Raw genomic sequence first — 7,736 nt, 5'->3', positions numbered from 1 at the left:
GTCTATAGTCTAGTCTATAGTCTAGTCTATAGTCTAGTCTATAGTCTAGTCTATAGTCTAGTCTATAGTCTAGTCTATAGTCTAGTCTATAGTCTAGTCTATAGTCTAGTCTATAGTCTAGTCTATAGTCTAGTCTATAGTCTAGTCTATAGTCTAGTCTATAGTCTAGTCTATAGTCTAGTCTATAGTCTAGTCTATAGTCTAGTCTATAGTCTAGTCTATAGTCTAGTCTATAGTCTAGTCTATAGTCTAGTCTATAGTCTAGTCTATAGTCTAGTCTATAGTCTAGTCTATAGTCTAGTCTATAGTCTAGTCTATAGTCTAGTCTATAGTCTAGTCTATAGTCTAGTCTATAGTCTAGTCTATAGTCTAGTCTATAGTCTAGTCTATAGTCTAGTCTATAGTCTAGTCTATAGTCTAGTCTATAGTCTAGTCTATAGTCTAGTCTATAGTCTAGTCTATAGTCTAGTCTATAGTCTAGTCTATAGTCTAGTCTATAGTCTAGTCTATAGTCTAGTCTATAGTCTAGTCTATAGTCTAGTCTATAGTCTAGTCTATAGTCTAGTCTATAGTCTAGTCTAGTCTATAGTCTAGTCTAGTCTATAGTCTAGTCTAGTCTATAGTCTAGTCTATAGTCTAGTCTAGTCTATAGTCTAGTCTATAGTCTAGTCTATAGTCTAGTCTATAGTCTTGTCTATAGTCTAGTCTATTGTCTAGTCTATGTCTAGTCTATATACTAGTATATAGTCTAGTCTATATACTAGTATATAGTCTAGTCTATATATTTTTATCAATAAATTAAAAGTACTCATTTAGCAGTTGTTATTTAGATTGCAGTTTTCCAAGCCTGTCCTCATTCCCCCTTTTAAGTATTTTTTGCAATATGCTCTCTCTGCCTTGTTATTGGAAATAAAATAAAAAGCTCTCTTGCACGTTGTATTGTTTTGTTATACTGGTTTTTATGTTATTGTTGTTTTTATTATATTCATGTATTACAAATATAACAACAGCATTAAGACGTGGAGCCTCCAACAGAAATTACAAAAGCAAAATAAAACCGTATTAAAAGCAAGCAACATGATGATGATGACGACGATGTTGTTTTTGTTAAAACGAAAATAAAAACAAAATCACACAATTCCATACATAATTGAAAACAAAATAATTGTTGTTGTGTATTTGTTTTTGCTTTTCTACCAGCCAGGCAGTGACTTGCTCTAGTACTCGTCGTTGTTGTTGAATAAAAATAGTGCAGATTAAGTAGTGACGTGTGAATGAATGGATGAGTGTCAGTGTTTTAATGCGTTTTTTAAGTTTTGTTTGTTAAAAAGAAAATCAAACGGCCTGCTGCTCGTCTCCCTATGTTAATTAAAAGAAAATTTTTTAAATTATTGGAGTGACAATAAAAAAGTAATTGAATTAAAGTGATTTAAAAGAAAAGTGTTTTGCTTAAACAGATGTTTTAAAACTCCTTTTCATTAAGTGTTCAATGATTTTCTGGCAAAAAATAATGAAATTAAATTTAATTGTTTAAAATTTTCTACACTTATTCAAGGTTTTTTTTAAAGCAAAAATAATTGTTATAAACAAAATTCATATAAAAAAAGAAACTTTTAAATGTTTTAAAAACCTCAATTTCAAAAATTGTGTAAAACAAATAAATTGTTTGCAAGAAAAAAAAAACAAGAAAACAAAAACAAATTGTGAATTATTCATGCGCGCACGTAAAAAACTACATATTTACTAGTGAATGTGTTTAAGTGTGTGTTGTTGCTGTGTTTTTTTCCATGTTGTTGCTGTGACTGTAAGTGAGGTCTACGTGCCGTTTTTTTCTTCATTTTATTTTGATTTTTCAATTGTTTGTTGCTGACTGAATGTGTTTTGCAAAGTGCGAAAATAAAAACAAAATTAAAAATAAATACTTTGTGGCAAAAAAACAATCAGCAGAGAGAAGTAATTTAGGTAAGTTGTAGTTGTTGTTTTTTAAGTTTCTTTCATGATTTATGTCATGCACAAAATATGAATTTATTAAACAGTTAGTACCTAGATATATTTTGCTTTAATTTTAAATTCGTATAAAATTTTGCAAAATTTTTTTTTTAAAATACTTGCAAATTTTTGCTTGTGTTAATTTTCTATTTGTTTTTATTATGAATTTTTATTAAAATATCAAATGTTTTTATTAAAAAATGGCAACATTTGCAATACGTGCTTATTTTTGCAGTTTTTTGCAAGTGCGTCATCAAAAACATTTGATTTATTTTGTTTTGCTGGCTTGTTTTCGTATATCGAATGTTTTTTTTTGGGCACAATGCTGCTAACTCTTTCAGTTATACAAAAAACGCTTAATTAAGCAAGTAAGAATGTATAGTATAGAACTATAGACTAGAGTATAGTCTGGACTATAGAATAGACTAGACTAGACTATAGACTAGACTAGACTATAGACTAGACTAGACTATAGACTAGACTATAGACTAGACTATAGACTAGACTATAGACTAGACTATAGACTAGACTATAGACTAGACTATAGACTAGACTATAGACTAGACCATAGACTAGACTACAGACTAGACTATAGACTAGAGTATAGACTAGACTATAGACTAGACTATAGACTAGACTATAGACTAGACTATAGACTAGACTATAGACTAGACTATAGACTAGACTATAGACTAGACTATAGACTAGACTATAGACTAGACTATAGACTAGACTATAGACTAGACTATAGACTAGACTATAGACTAGACTATAGACTAGACTATAGACTAGACTATAGACTAGACTATAGACTAGACTACAGACTAGACTATAGACTAGACTATAGACTAGACTACAGACTAGACTACAGACTAGACTACAGACTAGACTATAGACTAGACTATAGACTATAGTCTAGTCTATAGACTAGACTATAGACTAGACTATAGACTAGACTATAGACTAGACTATAGACTAGACTATAGACTAGACTATAGACTAGACTATAGACTAGACTATAGACTAGACTATAGACTAGACTATAGACTAGACTATAGACTAGACTATAGACTAGACTATAGACTAGACTATAGACTAGACTATAGACTAGACTATAGACTAGACTATAGACTAGACTATAGACTAGACTATAGACTAGACTATAGACTAGACTATAGACTAGACTATAGACTAGACTATAGACTAGACTATAGACTAGACTATAGACTAGACTATAGACTAGACTATAGACTAGACTATAGACTAGACTATAGACTAGACTATAGACTAGACTATAGACTAGACTATAGACTAGACTATAGACTAGACTATAGACTAGACTATAGACTAGACTATAGACTAGACTATAGACTAGACTATAGACTAGACTAGACTAGACTATAGACTAGACTATAGACTAGACTATAGACTAGACTATAGACTAGACTATAGACTAGACTATAGACTAGACTATAGACTAGACTATAGACTAGACTGTAGACTAGACTATAGACTAGACTATAGACTAGACTATAGACTAGACTATAGACTAGACTATAGACTAGACTATAGACTAGACTATAGACTAGACTATAGACTAGACTATAGACTAGACTATAGACTAGACTATAGACTAGACTATAGACTAGACTATAGACTAGACTAGACTAGACTATAGACTAGACTATAGACTAGACTATAGACTAGACTATAGACTAGACTATAGACTAGACTATAGACTAGACTATAGACTAGACTATAGACTAGACTATAGACTAGACTATAGACTAGACTATAGACTAGACTATAGACTAGACTATAGACTAGACTATAGACTAGACTATAGACTAGACTATAGACTAGACTATAGACTAGACTATAGACTAGACTATAGACTAGACTATAGACTAGACTATAGACTAGACTATAGACTAGACTATAGACTAGACTATAGACTAGACTATAGACTAGACTAGACTATTATAGACTAGATTATAGACTAGATTATAGATCAGACTAGACTAGGCTATACACTAGACTAGAGCTATAGAATATACTGTAGATTATAATATAGCCTAGACTATAGACTAGTCTATAGTTTAGTCTATAGTCTAGTACATAGTCTAGTCTATACTCTAGCTTATATTCTAGTCTATAGTCTATTTTATAGTCTAGTCTATAGTTTAGTCTGTAATCTAGTCTATAGTTTAGTCTGTAGTGTAGTCTATGGCTTAGTCTGTAGTGTAGTCTATAATCTAGTTTAGTTGTCAAAAAGTATAGAAAAAATTACAATAGTATTGAATTTTCCATGCCTGATATGCATGCTGCTATTTGCGAGGTTTACTCATTAGCTGTTGTCTTCGTTCTCTTTCTTTCAAACTGTATTAATTTAAATTTCAATTTTTTTTAAACAACTAAAAGTGGTTATACAGTAGTTTTCCGATTTAACGAACATTCGTTTCTACGAACATCGCATTTAGCGAACTATCAATATTTTTACATTGAGTACCTTACATAACGAACAAAAAATAATTTTTGGTACTCAGTTTAACGAACAAATATAAATAAAATAATTTAAATTAGAGTTAAATTAACAAAAATAACTAAAAATCATGTCAGAAAAGCTTCGATGTTATTAGGAGGGGTATTTACTTTTCCATTGCTTTCGAATATGGATTTCGAGAGTTGATTTTTTCTAATTTAGTAAAATGAAGAATCTAGATAATCTGAGATTTTTTTATTGAAGATTTATACAAAAATATAAGATAATCAAATCTACAATCCTTAATGTCGCAAAAACTAATGTTGATCGAATTAGAAAATCGGAACAAAAAATGTTTAGAGAGGCCAAAGTATACTTTTCTAGAAGCTCGTGCTCAACCCGAATTTGGCCTCAGAATTTAAAATCATAGAAATTGGTGTTCAAAAAAAGACTTTGCCAATCGTATACCTTAATATTTCGCTTTTATTTTTCGCCAAACTAACAAGTCCCCACAGTGACCATAATTTTTTCCAATAAAAATCAATTCTATGAAATTGTAAGAAACGACATGTTATAGAATAAACAATATAAATAGTTTTTCTTTTGGAAAAAGGATATTTACAGGAATAGCTGTGAAATAAAGGAAAAAATATTTTAAAAAACTTTGGGTTCAGATATCTCAAAGAATGAAAACAATGAAACGCTTTAATAACTTTACATTAATCTATTTCCTAAGGAATTCTGAGGCCAGGTTCAGATTCATCGCAGTTCCAGCCATTGGGTTTAAAATTCTTTAAGAATTATGTCGTCCGAGTCCTTTTCCAGAACGTAGATTAGTTATACAAAATAAACTGAGTTTTTTCAAATTTCTTTATTATTTTTACATTGTGAAATAAATTGCTAGTATTTCATAAAATTCTTATAAAATATTGTCTAAAGAAATTATATTTCCTGGAACATATTTTTATAAATTAGATTATATGTAATTTTAATTATTTATGTACTCAAAAGACACTTTCGAGTTAGTACTGCATATAACGAACTCTTCGATTTAACGAACAGGCCTGACAACATATAGGTTCGTTAAATCGAAAAACTACTGTAGTAGGTATTTAACAAAATAATTTATTATTATATTTATATAAATATTTTTAACAAAATTGTGTAGGTATTTGTTTTCAGAATTAAAGAAATCTCTACATTAAACTGCAATTTTTTGTTTTCTTCTGTGTTTTCTATTCCTCCTCCTCCTCTAGATTTTGTTTTTGCCTAAGTGTTGTTGTTTTGATTGGTATTTTTCTGTTTTTATTATGATTTCTTTTTTTTATTAATTTCATGATTTTATGAAAATTTATGTTAATATAGACAAACAACACATTTTCTAGCCAATGAACTTTTATAAAAATATAAAAAATACATAATAAAATTATAATCACTTTATTGTTAATTATTTGTTGTTGTAAAATTGTTTCTATTTTTTTGTTGTTTTATTTATCTTTGATGCATTTTGTTGTTCTCTTTTGAAGATTCTTTAAGAAATTCAATTTATTCTCTTTTTATTAAAGATTTAATTTAGATATTTTTGCTTTTAAATTAAATTTTTTCTACAATTCCTTAGTTTTTAGGGAAAATGGAAAAATAAATGATTAACAACAAAGAAATTTTAATTAAAAAGTTTTGGATTTTATAACAAATTAACATTTTTGTTTTATTTAGTAATTTTTTGAAATAAATTTATTTTAAATGCCATTAATTAACCTAATTTTAGAACATTTTTAAACAAATTAAATATTTATCAAATTGCAACAAAAGAACTATAGCAAATTATACAATAAACGAATAAAATTCTAATTAATCGATTAAAATTATACGAATACAATTGTAATGATACAATTGTAATATATGTAATTTTCATTATTTATGTTTGTTTAAACAATTTTTTGTTATTTTTTACAATTTTTTACGAATAATCGTTTAAGATTATCTGATTAATCGATTAAAAGTAGTCGAATAATTTCTTTAAAATTTTTCTATGAAATCGTTTCCTTTTTTGTTATTTTTTATATTTTTTTCTGAGAATAATTGTTTTAATTTATCCGATTAATCGATTCAAATTATTCGAATAAGTTCTTTAAAATGTTATAGGAAATCGGTTTTATTTAATATGTAAATAATATTTTATGATGTTAGAAAAAACAACTAAATTTTTTTACGAATAATCGTTAAAAACTGCACGATTAATCGATTAAAAATATTTGAATAGTTTTGACAAAATGTTAACATAAAATTTTGAAACTAAAATCAATTTTTTGTTATTTTGCACACATTTTTACGGATAATCGTTTAAAATTATGTGATTAATCGATTAAAAATAACCGATTAATCGAGTAAAAGTACTCGAATAACTTTTTAAAAATTTCAAATTGAATTGTTTCTTTTTGGATTTTATAGAAAAATATATCTTTTTATAATATTTTTACGAATAATCGTTAAAAATTATTCAATTAATCGATTGAAATATTCGAATAATTTAGTAAAATTTTTCTTATTAATCAAATATTTTTGTTTACATTATTAGAATAAAAGTTTAAAGAAAGTTTTATCTATTTTTTACGAATAATCGCTTAAAAATAACCGATTAATCGATTAGAAGTATTCGGTTAAATTTAAAAAAATTTCATAATAATGGATTTTCAATTTTATTGAAATAATCGATTATTCTATTAAAAGTATTCGAATAATTTTTTAACAATTTTCATATTAAATCGATTTTTTTGAATTTTATAGGAAAATATATCTTTTTATAATTTTTTGCGAATAATCGTTGAAAACTATTCAATTAATCGAATAAAATATTCGAATAATTTAGTAAAATGTTTCTAATTAATCAAATATTTTAAAGTTTAAAGAAACTTTTTACGAATTATTTTCCAAATAATCGTTTAAAAATAACCGATTAATCGATTAAAAGTATTCGATGGATGTTTTTGATTTAATAGAAAAATATTTAATTTTTAAAATTTTTTTACGAATAATCCTTGAAAATTACTCAATTAATCGATTAAATTATTCGAATAATTTAGTAAAAATTTTCACATTAATCAAATAATTTTTTTTAATATTATTAGAAAAAAAGTTTAAATAAAGTTATACATATTATGTTACGAATAAAGGTTTAATATATTCGAATAATTTGTAAAATTTTTCTAAATTAAATAATTTTCTTTAAATTTTTATAAAACTCATTTGTTATGTTATTTTCGCG

General features: G+C 26.6%; 1 protein-coding gene across 2 annotated transcripts in view; it reads left to right on the top strand.

Moving 5' to 3' along the window:
• The first annotated feature begins 1,248 nt into the window (after positions 1–1,248).
• Positions 1,249–7,736, top strand: part of LOC119600718 (uncharacterized protein DDB_G0283357-like) — a 149,374-nt gene continuing 142,886 nt past the window's right edge. The window contains exons 1-2 of one of the 2 annotated variants that reach the window (XM_037951181.1): positions 1,249–1,410; positions 1,556–1,962. The gene's annotated coding sequence lies outside the window, so the exon portion shown is untranslated. Of the gene's footprint in view, positions 1,963–7,736 lie in introns of both variants that reach the window. The other variant, XM_037951176.1, reaches the window with a different exon arrangement.

Source organism: Lucilia sericata, unplaced genomic scaffold (assembly GCF_015586225.1).
Source record: "Lucilia sericata isolate MDLA Ls3-8-SP2 unplaced genomic scaffold, ASM1558622v1 Contig000119F_arrow, whole genome shotgun sequence".
In the NCBI taxonomy this organism is placed as follows: domain Eukaryota; kingdom Metazoa; phylum Arthropoda; class Insecta; order Diptera; family Calliphoridae; genus Lucilia; species Lucilia sericata.
This window is presented reverse-complemented; position numbering and strand designations above follow the sequence as displayed.